General features: G+C 34.3%; 1 long non-coding RNA gene and 1 pseudogene across 1 annotated transcript; both read left to right on the top strand.

Moving 5' to 3' along the window:
* The window catches only part of LOC128222995 (interferon-induced protein 44-like), a 28,711-nt pseudogene that overhangs the window by 11,223 nt on the left and 3,093 nt on the right, over positions 1-14,395 (top strand).
* Positions 7,558-10,695, top strand: LOC128223008 (uncharacterized). Its single transcript, XR_008259272.1, has 4 exons — positions 7,558-7,698; positions 8,574-8,688; positions 8,996-9,113; positions 9,805-10,695. It is a non-coding gene; the product is annotated as an uncharacterized LOC128223008 (long non-coding RNA).

Raw genomic sequence — 14,395 nt, 5'->3', positions numbered from 1 at the left:
TCTAGTAGAATAATATTTTACGTAAACATGTAGTTTGATATCATGTTTTATCAAAGGTGGAAACTATAGGATAAAAATGCATAGACAATATATTAACAGTGAAATCCCTTTCATTAGTATTAGTTTGTAACGCTATCGAAATGGTTTATGCCAATGCTTCTCAATTTCGTTAAAATTTACTTAATTCAAACACGTTGTTCAAGTTGTTTATTGTTACTAACTATTGAAGGTTTAACATGTTTATTGCCATATATATATCAGTTTATATTTTCAAAATATACATGCCGACATGATGTATGCTGTACATTTCTTATCAGGTCTGCTTCTGAAATGTTTCTTATCCAGAATAAGGAAAACTCTGACAGAACTCTAAATGGCGGGTAAGCTGACGGAAGCCGATATGGACCAACTAGACCAGTGGATCGGGTCCGGTCCGAAGACGTTCACGTTGCTCTATAGCATCACCCGGGACGGCTGTAACGCGACGACGTTCCACCAGAAGTGTGACAACCAGGGACCCACCGTCACCGAGAACGTACAACGCGCAAGGGTCTGTTTACGGCGGGTACGCTGGTACAAGCTGGGTCCAAAGCAGCACCTACGTCGATGATAAAAATGATTTTTTGTATCAATTAAGGTTTTCTGGAGCCGAAAGAAAGACAAAGTTTCACGTCGCAAATTCAAACCATGGCCATTATTGTCAACATAATTTCGGTCCGACATTCGGTGGTAGTCATAATTTGCTAACCTTTAAAGACAATGTCACGTCATCAAGCTGTGTTTTTGCTTTGAACGGATATGTAAAAATCAACGACAATTACTACCGGATGACTGGCGTATCTCCGAAAGTGTCTTCATGGGATGATATCAATAATGGTACCATGAATGTGACAGAGTTGGAAGTCTACAAAATAACAGGCTAGTATTTGTATACATAGGGGCCTAGTTTCACCAAAAAGCATTTAGCCATGTTTCGTATTATTATCTATGTTTTAGGGTAATAACAAAACCTTAACAGTTCTTAACTTTTGCTCGAACCTAAGACGATCGGATTTTTATACTATTGACCGATTCAGAAAAATGCTAATTTCAATCACTGTTAAATTGAGATATTGAGTAAACTTTTTAATTTTAAACTGGCAGAAATTTTCATCATTTTCTAAATATTTATTAGCCCCAATAGTCGCGTCGTAAATATATGTGTATATAATTAAACTTTGACAGACGGACAGCGCAAAAAGGTGCTCCCGAACCCGTGGCGACGAACACCTGACTTGAATGAAAAGGTATGTTAAGTTCGGCCAGAAAGTTTGTTATCTATAACAAAGTTCTGAACACTGTTTTATGACACGTTAGTACAATGGAACAATGTCATGTATTTACATAACCTCTTTTCATGCCTAATGTTTCAGTATCAAAGTACATGTGTGATAACGTGATATCGATATTTCCAGTTCCTTCGTGACCTGACCGAGGAATTGGAGAAAATGTCACCGGTCATTGAGACACTGGACGCCTACCGGATCCTGCTACTTGGCCCAGTGGGTTCCGGAAAGTCAAGCTTCTGCAATACCGTGACTTCTGCCTTCCGGGGCAGGATCACACAGAGGGCCATCTGCGGCTCGGGAGATCGCAGCAAAACTACACTGGTAATGGATATTACTTATTTGTGTTTATGATGTAAATAGTTTTGTCCATAGTTCATTGACGTTAATACATGCTTGAAGACAAACGCGAAGCGTTTGTCTGTACAAGCCCTCTTACGGTTTGTACGTGTATGCAAGGGACTACTTCTTTTTTGCCTGAGTGATAGGCATTAAAAAAATTTGGGCACCACTGAACCGTGAAAATGAGAACCAGAAAAGCTCGTCATACGTTGTTCATATAAAGCGCGTCCATGCCGGCAAGCAAATTGTACATGTTTAGGGCTGGGTTTGACCTCCGTTAACCAATGAAAATCAATACGGAAATACCCGAGGTACATGTACAATCCACCTTCGGCACTTCCATAAAAGGAGTGGATAACACATATTATGAATACACGTCTAAAGAGTACCTCTTTTGACCGGAAATTATATTTCGTAACTCTGCAATAATAATACAAAACGAACAGGGTTTGTCATAACAATTGTGTTTTTTTATCCCACATCTTAAAAAAATTCCGTTTAAACTGGATATCTAAATAATTAAGTTAAATGTATTTATGCGCATTTTACGACAGCTGATGTAAACAATGATTTGCATATAGGCACATTGCAGGTGCGCGTGACGTCTTCCTTTAATTTGTCTATCATATAGAAACTTTCATCATGATGCAATAACACGGATTTAACGTTGCTTTCACGGTGAGTTGTACTAAGAATTATACTTGTTATTGTAAATTCAATCGTTCATATGTTGCTGTTTGGACACCATAATGACATAACGTTGGTTTTTACGGATAATGAACAAGCTAAGTTGATGCAATCGGTATCCAGATATGACCTTCAGGTCATAATTTATGACTCATACCTGCCAAACTAACTGTTAACTGTGCGATTGTGTACTTCGTTTATTGTATTGTAAAATTAAAGTAATGAATAAAAATGTTAAAACTTAAGTAGAGAAAAGTATATCTAAAAAAACATTCCTTTTTCATTAAAAATCATTGTGCATGTTTATGGTAAACCCGAGAAGAAAAGTGAGCCTGGTGTGGGGCTCAGACTCACGACCGCAGGAACACTAGCACGGCGCTCTTGCCAACTGAGTTAAATGGGCAGCTGGTTTCAACTCACACAGACTAGACTCGTCCGCCCATTAAAGGGGCTGTCTCACAGATGATAATATAGCGAAAAAAATGAAAATTGTCGAAAAATATCATAAATTTGGCATCAATGTGTACAATGCATTGAAACTTACTTACTAAAGTATCACATAGTTTACAATTTATTTAAGTTCAGGAGATATTTCATATTTTTCCATTAAAAAAGATTACCAGGTAGAATTCATTCCTTATGCGTGATTAGCTAGTGGGTGTCCTGAGATTTGTTACAGAAAAAAACTTTTTTTGGTGCTTATAGATCTGTGACACAGTCCCTTTAACCATTTAGACCGACATATAGGCACTTCTGGTCTTTTACTGCTGCCACGATTATGGGTAAACTGAGTGTAATTATGCCCAGTGAGGTGATTTAACACAACACCGCCCCGAGGAATTCTAGAATTATTCTAGAACAGATTCTAGAAGATAGTTCTAGAATAGTAACTGAACTCTAAATGGCAGTTCTAGAACTAAATGTTCAAGAACTTTCTCTAGAACTTCTTGAACCAAATTCTAGAACTTATGAAAATTTGTTCTAGAACCCAGTTCTAGAATATAGAACCCAGTTCTAGAATAGTAATTGAACTCTTAATGGATGAGTTCAAGAACTTGTTCTAGAAGTTCTGGAGAAAGTTCTTGAATATCTAAGAGGCCATTTGTTGTTCAAGAACTTGTTCTAGAACTAGTTCTTGAACATTTGTCCTCAAGCACTCCAAGTTCTAGAACAGTTCCAGAACAACAAAATTGCCTGAAATACCCCAGTAAAAATGTCAGTGGCATACCAGCTGTATGCTGGTGGTATACCAATGGTATTTCAGTGGTATACCAGCGGTAAACTTTTAGTGGAATACCACTAGAATCTGTGACATTAATTAGAAACAATATCCATATTACATGTTACAACATATTTACTTCCAGGCTTTATCAACAGCATTACAGAACAAAATCTTAAAGAACAAAAACATTTGAAATTAAAAAAACTAAGTAATGCAATTGAACACATATTAAATTATAAAACTAATTCATTAAATTTTAATAATGGTTTAAGAAGTTATAATGAAACAAGACTAATCATTAGAAAATATGACAGTTCAGATGGTTTTGTCAGTGAGTCGTCCATTTATAACACTTCCACTTTTTATAACACATAACACTGTTGTGAGTATATACACATTGCAAAATGATTACATCATTGTAGATGATGATGGTTCTTCTTTAGGGTTGATGTGTAAGTTTGTAATTTATTTAATCACAGCAACTTGCAAGAAATTTTTTAGCATCTAGTTAGTGTAAACAAGTCCTTCACTATACAGGAACGGTTTTTACTTCTGCATTAGTTAAGATTTAGATTTTAATAATAAGAAGCAAGTTTAAAATAAAGTCTTCTTTCTTTAAATAAGGCCAATTGTAAATTATTTGAACTCAAGATTATAGAATTGATGAGATTTTAAGTTGTTCACATTGAAGTTTTACTTTGCAGTTGAAACAAAATTCACTAGTATTAATTGTAGGTACAGGGCGATTTACATAAGCCTCAAAGTAAAAGTAAACTATTTGCAATCTACTGTCAAGTCAAATGATAGTTAACAGGCATTGTTCTCGTAGTAGAATGGCTATGTTTGAGAGAAATGGGTCCTCCCAGAAAAAACATAAATGTACGACTTTGTATTTACAGCTACACTCACTTCTGTCAAATATATATTTGGTTCCATTAAAATCCACTATGACGCTTTCATGACAAGAAAAAACTTCATATATTTTAAAATTATCTTAACTCAAATCCTTACCAATAACTCTGGTGTCATAAACAAGTGAACACCTGCAGAAATTGTACAGGACATGTTGGTGGGTTGGGGTTCTGTACGGTGTCCAAGTGATCAGGGGTCAGGCGTACCGGAAACAGAGAAAAATAACATCCTCACTTGAACGGTCTGGTTGTGTATTACTCGTCTCCATTGAGTCTAAAATGGACAAATATTTCAGTGAATATCATAAACAATTATGAGTAACACATGGTTTCTTTACCCAATCACCCAAGAACATTAAATGAATGCAGTCACAAATCATGAAGTCTTAAGTGTCACATATTTTCGCGACTTCTTTAAATTGTCTCTTTTCCGATCAAATGAAAGTATTACACAAGTAAAACCATTTCAAAGCAATGAAACGAAATTGCATTAAGTGCTTATGATTTTTTTTGTAAAAAAAAATAAATATTTAATTATAAGAATTTAAATTAATTAAAAGAAAATTCAAACTGACGATTGACATTCTGTTTCCAGAAAAAATTACAGTCACTTTATATTGTCATTGAATAATTTTGTACATTAAGTAAGGAGTCAAAACCAATTTAGTTCAACAATAGTCTACAAGTGATAGGTAAAAACTCACCAGTTTGCCATCGTGGTCAAATAAACGACACAAAAATTGAAAGCTTCATCCATTATCGTCTGCAGAAGTGTACTTCCGGTTCAATTCAAAATGGCGGCTTATTGTTGTTATTCAGTTGTTTGTACACATTTTGTCAGTGATTAAGACAACTAATGGACTTTGAATTGCTGTAGAGGATAGAAATCACATAGATTAATGATCTTACCAGCTATCAGCCAATGTGTTACATTTTCACGCTGTCTAATAGTGGAGATTAAAAACTACTGTTTGGTACATTGACGTCATGGCAAACCAAAGACTCCAGACATTTGCTTATACAAAACGTAAGTCCATTGTGAAGTTTAAAAGTCATATAAACGACTATAAATGCCTATCAGTTATATATGTACAGCATGGTCACTAAAACAGAAGTTGTATGAGAAAACTATTTCTTAACCGATTCAAAAAATATTTTAGAACCAGTTGTTTGCGTTCATGAAAAAATCTTCTGTAAACGAAGTTGATAAACAAGAAAGGTAAAAACATCCCCTCTCAATCCCTGGTGTACCGGGGTGGGGGAGGGGGGGGGGCGTGGTTACAATTGTCTGACTGGTACATTAACAACTAGAAAAGCTATGTTTAAATGTAATCTTGGAACCTAAATCCAGTCCACTGGGTGACTGGCTCTGCTTGGGTTTCAGGACTCCTTCTAGCTTAGACATTCTCTCTTCTAGATTGCGGTATTAATGTGCCTCAGAGATCTATAGTCATCTTCTAACCTGTTCATTCGCTCGCTTAAAAAAGGAAATACAAAATCACTTAACTGTTAACGTTACAAAATAAACAATTTGTTTTTTCTTTGAGTTACAGTTCTTAAAGAAGATTGAATAACTTTTTAGTTCTAGAACTGATGTTCTAGAACATGAAAGGTTCTTGAACAAGATTGAAGAACTTTGAGTTCTTGAACCCGAGTTCTAAAACCATTTGTGTACTAGAACGCCAGTTCAAGAACTAAAAACAGTAGTTCTAGAACAGTTCTTAAGGTTCTAGAACAGTTCTTGAACGTTCAAGAACTTGATGCTAGTTCTAGAACTTTTCTCGCAGGGGCGCAGCCGGAACTCTATATAGCTACTCAGAGCTAACTCGGCGGCTGGTCCTAACCCAAACATACTTCAACCCAGTTTAAAAATTAAAATGTTTATTGAATATTTTTTTGTCATGGCAGAGTGGGGCAGATGACTCGCGAATACTTTAAGCGATAAAGATGTATGAATGAAATTACAGAAAAAACACTTCAGCACAAATAATGAAATCAAATGTTTAGTAATTCATAATTTGTTTTAGGGGGGAGGGTTCGGGAGGGGTTTCGGGACCCCTCCCGACAACCATCAAATTTGGCATGTTTGACCTGGTTTCAACAAGCATTATAATGTGAGTATTATAGATTATGAACCCAGGGGAGGTTTCAGCATAAAAGGCAGTGCTTCTTTTTGGCTGAATTACATGATAACACATAATAACAGTGTCTTACTGGTGATTTGTTTTACAAAGGTTTTCAGAAGGATATCTTTAGGCTAGATGAAATGAATTGACATGTCGTGCTTAAACTGGCACATATTTCCGCACAGAATTTCTAACTTTAAGTTAACCTCTTTTCAATATTATTCAGCTGAAGGCATGTATAAGCATGCAAGAAAGTTTTAGACAACCTCTTCCCTACAAAGTAAAAAATGACAGTTAAGTTATTAATTATGTAAATGGGATGGGTTCTGGAGGGGTTTCCCCTCCCTACAAGCAATGTTAATAAAACATTTTTTCTCCTGCATATAATCAGAAAATGCGGAGTCATCAGTTCAGCACAAAAACAATGGCGGTTTTTGCAATATTTTTCAGAAGTTTTTAACATGCCTGTAGGGGTGCAATTTACTCTTCCTAACAGCTGTTTTGACTTGATGTAGAATATGGTAGAGAAATATTTTCTTCTCAATTTGTTCTTAAAGCACAGTCTATATGAATTACTAAAAAAGCAATATTGTTCATGTAAAATTAACAAGACATTTACAATGCCAGCTCTAATATAGTAAAGCTCTATAGGCATAGCAAAATTCAAAACATTTTTATTATATATGCTTTGTGGTGATTTATAGACATTTATAAACAATAAAAACAATATTTCACTGTTTCAAACATATTGATATATTTTTACTGTTTGAAATTAAAGCCTGCTCTCAAATAGATATTGAATCCCATCAATTTAAACTGGTATGCCAGAAATGTGTTGATTGAGTATGTTGTATAGGCTATAAGGGTGTCAATGATTGTATGTTTGAGTAGGTGTTGTGCGGCCATTTATTTTCATTTCTTATTATTTTAAACAGACGCGGGAGGAAACGATGATGAACCAGCCAGACAGCCCGCCCGCCACCCGGCCGAGCTGTACTTGGTGTATGCCAACATGCTGACATGCTAAAATTTGTTAGCACTTCAAGATCTTATAATGGAAAATTGTATCCAAACTGAAGTATAAAGTGAGTAAGTTTGGTCATATAAGACCATTGATACTGTTTGTTCCATTCCTAATGAATTTCTTTCATGTTGTTTGTCAATCATTTCTGGTGCGGCTTTGATAATTATAAATAATATTATTTTCTAATGAAACTACTGACTTGTATATACTTTGGTCTGTATTGTGCATCTATTTGCACATTTTGTTTGCTCTTTTAAGCACACATTACATTAATTGCAAATTCTATAAGCCATTAATCAAAACTTACTACACATTTGATGCAGCATGATGTTTTCTTCATGCACCAGTCAATTGTTACCACGCCCCCCCCCCCCTCCAGGTCCGGGGATATGTCGGGACTTTGACTTTTGGTCCAGCCAATCCCGGCCTGCGGGGACAAACTGTTAGTTAAACCCCGGCCAAATGCCCAAGCACCCCAGAGATTCTATATAAGGCCCAATCTCCGCGGTCACCCGGCCCTGCGGGGCCACCTGGAAAGTAAAAACACGGCCCTTTTTCCGGGTATACCCCCAGACCTGAGGGGGCCGTGGTTACAATTGACTGGTGCATTAGTGTGCATATGATTTTCAGCTTATGGACAAGAAAACATCTACTTCAACAATCACAGCAACACAATGAGATCCCTATTTTAAAGAAATAATGCCACCTTTCATTAATTCATTAATTAATTCATATATATTCATTGATTTATTCAGTTTATACATTTAAAAACTTGCCATTTCTCGAGGCAAAAGAAATAAAAAAAGTGAGCCGCTTTCATAAAGATTAGAGCCTTTTCCCTTCATGCATTTAAAAAAATAACCTTAATACATTATAAATGTCTTAAAAACCCTTATTTATTGCTTATTTCAATAGTCAGCCTGGTTGCTGTTTCAGCCACAAAGGAATTTTCAAGGACAATTAAGAACCAGTGCTGGTCAAAATGTGGTCTCCAGTGGTTTTCCATACCGGTTCTCGGCAAGGATTTCCGAGAAAGGAATACCGTCTCCAAGTAAGAAGAAATTCTAAGCATGTCTGGTTTTAATGCTTTCAAAATGCATCTGGGTACTCAATAAGATGAGATTAACCTTTGAGTTGTTAATAACTGATTGCAAAATGTCCAAAAGACTATATATTTCATAAAAATTGTCCTGAAAATCATTGAATCCATGAATTTTACTGCATATTTATCAAATTTATGATTCATAAAAGATTGTGTATACCTCAAATGAGTGTTTACAGGCCTTTTTCAAACTTTAACAGTAGTCTGGCAGATAGTTTTATTAGTGTAAAACATTGCTTTTGTGTCTTGCTTGCAGATCATGATGTGCCAATAAGCTCCAGTTAGCTGCGGCTTCCCCCCCCCCCCGGCGGTAGTCCTGCAATCTAAATCCAGGAGATGCAGCTCTGAATCCAATATTTCAGAAGAATGAAGATGTTAGTCATTTCTGTAGTACTTGTTTATGTGTAAATGATTCCAAAGAGTGAGATTTATAGCAAATCAGGTGTAAATAAGCAACTTAATATAGACAATGGTGAAGTGCTGTACTCTGAATTAATAATGCCAAATCTAGCCTTCAAAACAGATACTTAAAGTATTTTTTTTTTTAAAAATGGGCATAATAATGGTGTTTTTTTGCCATTTCCTTTGTTGCGCCATTTGTCCCAGAAGCATACAATTTGGCATATAGTGGTGTTTAGACTGTCTATAAACACATAATCACTAAATTTCTTTTGTTAAACTGAACAGTTCCGTTACCTTTGTATATAAGTGAACCAGAAAAGCAAAATTTTGACAAGTTAAAGCATTTCAGTTTGGCTCTTTGTCTTTTTTTTTATATAAAACACTAAGCCGATGAAGTGGAAAAACCTTATTTTGCTTAGAAAAAAAATCTTAAAAGAGTAGGCAGGCCATTTTGTGGTCTGTTCTATAGACACTATTGAAAGCTACAAGGAAAACTTTACTTGGTCAATTTATTCCAATGCATAAGGAAATAATGGCTCTTCAAAGGTTTGCAGCTTACCATTTGAGGGAAATGGCTGTTTATGCTTTTTTTATGAAAATACCACAGGTGCTAATACTTGTCCCATTCATTTAGTGTTTAATTAATCATTGTTAAACTTTCAGTATATGTGTTGCATATAGCCTGCATAAAGCCTGAAGTTGAACTATAGGAGTTTTGAAGTATGTTTCTGAAAAAAATGTTGCTTCAATAGACTCAAGACCACACTTATCTGTCCCTGTTGACCAAGATCCGGATGTGAATACAGAAAAAAGAGTGCTTGTGTTCAAGTATCATTATTTTATTAAAGTTGAATGAAAGAGAAGAAACAGGTGGCATAGAGCTTAACATAATTTGACACTGTATTGCAAAAACTGATAGTTTTCGGTGTAAAAATTGGAAAAATCATTGCCTGTGGAACTAGGAAAATTGCTTACATGTATTAAAATGTATTGTGAATCTGGTTACAGGCAGTGTTTGCCTTATTTCTAAACGACATTTCCAACAAAATGACAGCTGATGTAAACAAACAATATTTGAAAGTTGTGTTATGGTAAAAATCTTATATATGTATATAAATGTAACTGTGTTCGGTATAACAAAATAAATATTGCATGGCTTCCAGTGTGACAGTACATATTGTCAACATTCGGGTAAATACTGTACTGTCAAGCTGGAAGCCATGCAATATTTATATAATGTCATATCTTGGGATAGTACTCAGAATAAAAACATCAAGAAGACTTTATATCAAAGTAATAACACTGTTTTTGTCATAGTTTAGCGATAGAGTTTCTATCCTATTTTTATCAGAAATTAAACAGCTTTTTATGTAATTTATTTTCTGACATGTGTGATACCTGTTTTTTTTCATTTATTGTGATATCTGATGTTAAAGCTGCACTCTCACAGATTAACGTTTTGACAACTTTTTTTTTATTTTTTTGTCTTTGAACGAACAAGTTTTTGCGTAAATATCTGCAGAAATGATAAAAGACTTCTGACAAAAGATCAGATCGCAGCTTGGATTTTTATTAAACCGTTTGTAACGGTTTAAGTAAGTCATAAAACATTAAATTTGGAATGGAAATATGAAAATCTGCGATCTGATCTTTTGTCAGCAGTCTTTCATCACTGGTAAGCAGATATTTACAAAAAAATAATCTAATTCCAAGACAAAGAATAAAAAAAGTTGTCAAAACAGTAAATCTGTGAGAATGCAGCTTTAAGTAACAGCAAAACATTTATGGCATTTTGATATTTTCCTCCATAATCAAGTGTGTGCAGAAATGGCAACCTCAAATTAGTGGATTTTTCTTTATTATATATCAATGCTTTAAAGGAAAACAATCAAAAGTGCTTGCTTTAGTTCATGTACAAACAGGAAAGTTATTAACAACTTCTAAACTTGACAAACATGTACATTACACTGCTTAATTAAGACCATGTAGTTACTTTCAATCCATTATTTTTCAATAGATTATCAGTTATTCTTAGTATAAACCTTAAATATATTTTAGCATTAACTTATTCATTCACTTATGTTGCCCTCCACATTTAAATGATAAAAAAAAATTGTTGAAAATTGTAAGGCTCACTTTTGTTTTCATTTTCAATTAAAAAAAAATCCATGCATTTTTTCTGTTACTTTTTTATATATTAATTTTATTTTCTAATTACAGACTTATTCTTCAATTATACTTACTATAAACAAAACACTTATGTGATGGAAATATATTGCAGATATTGAAATGTGCTTTAAAAATATACTAGTTACTAGTTTTTGAAAATGGAAGTAAACCCCTTAAATCTTTTGGTTTGAAAAAATGAAGTTTTTATAAAAGATGAGTAATGTTCTTATGTTTGACCTCAATGGGCAACTTATTGCATTCATATTTTTCCTTAACTATTATTTTATTTTTATTTTTTTCTGTGTAAACAATATAGTTTTTTTTCAAATGTGATAATGCTTTTGACATGTGATTTAAAAAGAATTGTTTTATTTACTGTTAATTAGGGATTATACTCATGCATTTGGTCAAAGGAATGTTTTACTGATGTTGCAGTTAAATCGACATATTTTATGAAACGGAAAGTGTTGAAGTTAAATCTTCAAATATGAGTATTGAATGTTATTGTTACAAGAATATGATAAATCAGCTTAGTGCAATAACTCAATAACTGCATATAGATATAGAAGCAGATATTGAGGTCTTGCACTAAGGTGACCATATACTCATCTTTTACTTTTTTTTAAAAATGTCTTCAGTATCAGCTGAATTCTCATGTTTTATCCTCATTATACTTATATGCTACCTAGTTCTTGTTTATAATGATTAATAATTTGTCTACTGCAACATAAATGTATGAATATCACATTACTCATTTACAATAGCCATGTGCATATTTATCTTATATTTTATAGCTTTAGTTTATAAATGTATGTACATAGTGTATCTATGTAAATTAAGGACTCATAAATAAACTGTGAAATACGTACTGCTTGCTTTATGGAAGGTGTGAAAGATCAATACTTATAAGGATTTACATCTGGTAATAGGAACGATTTCCTTCACACTACTTAGCCGATTTTTTTCACTATGGTCTTAATTACTAATCAAAATACTGAGAGATCATGCAAAGTATGTGACAAGGAAGATGGCGAACAATGGAGATATGCCTGTATTATCATACTAGTATTCATAAAATCATGGACAAATAATGGTCTGTAGCTTTTACTTCTTCAAAAAATGGTTTTCTGGTAACTGGAGTGTAGACCCGATATCAAAATAATTATACAGCTGAAAAGCACATTCAAAAAAGCCTCTTCGTCCTTGCCATATAAATATTTATAAATTAAGGCTCTGTGCTTAACTTTAAAGAACATGTACTGAAAAGTTTTTCGAATTGTCTATATAAAACAGCTAGTTGTTCTTGATGGCCCGAGAGGCCAAATATGCCGGCCGCCATGTATTGTAGAACACGTGTTTCATAAAAAGAACTACGATTCCGGCAATAACACTTCAAGCCGTAGAGGCAGCGCCTTAGTTCATATTATTTTTGTCCATAGTTCATTGATGTAAACATTTTTGTCCATAGTTCATCGACGTAAATATTTTTGTCCATAGTTCATCGACGTAAATATTTTTGTCCATAGTTCATTGTTGTCAATATTTTTGTCCATAGTTCATTGTCGTAAATATTTTTGTCCATAGTTCATTGACGTAAATATTTTTGTCCATAGTTCATTGTCGTAAATATTTTTGTCCATAGTTCATTGTCGTAAATATTGTTGTCCATAGTTCATTGACGTAAATATTTTTGTCCATAGTTCATTGTCGTCAATATTTTTGTCCATAGTTCATTGTCGTAAATATTTTTGTCCATAGTTCATTGTCGTAAATATTTTTGTCCATAGACCATTGTCGTTTGGACCCTGCCTTGTGCCCCTAAACAGGAGTTATTATTGAAATTTGGACTACTGAGCTTGTCCCTGTATTTACATTATATTTAAACTGATTATAAATTACAACCATCAACATTCTTAAATTACTCAGACTTTCGTTTCATATGCTACATAAAAATATCATATAAGCTTATAAATAAGCTGATGTTGGTTCACTAGCGGATCCGGGGGGGGGCACATTCAATCCTTGATCCGCCCCTGGATATCATGTCAATAAACGGGGTTGACTGTCACAAGGGTGATTTGACATAGATAATGCGTGCTCCAAACGATTTAAATTAAAATCTTAACATATTTACCAACTCCTTAGATATGGCTACATAGATTGAAAGTTTAAAATATAGTACGAGAAATATTACAAATATCTTTTTAGTACCAGCCGTATAATATAAGGACAAAGAAAGGCTCTGACCTAAAGATGTTGATTTGTGACACTCGAGGGCTTGAAGAGAACACAGGCGTTGGCCGGATAGATGTCAACTTCCTGGTGGACGGGCATGTACCGGACATGTATGAGGTAGTCCTGCTATCGACGCCTACTTGCAGAGTGACAATTGCTTGGCGACTTTTTGTCGTAAGGGGGGTTCGATGTGCATAGTATATGCATATTTAACTATTTTCGTTCTATGGTTGGTTTTCAGGCAGATGTGTATTAACGCACATATTTACATTATTTGCTATGTTCAATTCAACGTCGAGATATGTTTTTGTCGAGAAATCGTAATCGTTCATAAAGATATCAGATTGTAATCATACGAGTATTGTTAAAAACTTAAATTGTTTCCTTTTTGTTCAGCTCATTTTTAGCTCGAATATTCAAAGAATAAGGAGGCTTTACTACTCGCCCTATCGTCGGCGACGGCGTTAAGTTAAGGCTAAGTTAAATGGCAAGTTGGCATTTTCACTTATAACTATAATTTCATTAACTTATTTCACTTAATACTTCACACAATTGTTCAGGACCTTCACACAATGAGGTTAGTAAGTTACATAGCTCCATATCATCCTAAGTACAAATTATTGCCTCTGATTGAGTTAGGCATTTAGGTTAAAGTGTTAGGGCAAGTAATACACTTCATTAATTAACTTAATACTTCACAAATAAATTGACGACAATCTTACAATTAGGTTACATAACAACATTTCATCATAAATACAAATTATGGCCCCTGATTGACTTAGATACTTAGGATTAAGTCTTAGGGCACATATTGTTTCCGGTTAAACTTTTACGGCAAGCCACGCGTTTC

The sequence above is a fragment of the Mya arenaria genome, chromosome 17 (genome assembly GCF_026914265.1).
Source record: "Mya arenaria isolate MELC-2E11 chromosome 17, ASM2691426v1".
In the NCBI taxonomy this organism is placed as follows: Eukaryota; Metazoa; Mollusca; class Bivalvia; order Myida; family Myidae; genus Mya; species Mya arenaria.
The sequence above is the reverse complement of the archived record's forward strand: the minus strand, read 5'-3'. Positions and strand labels throughout refer to the sequence as shown.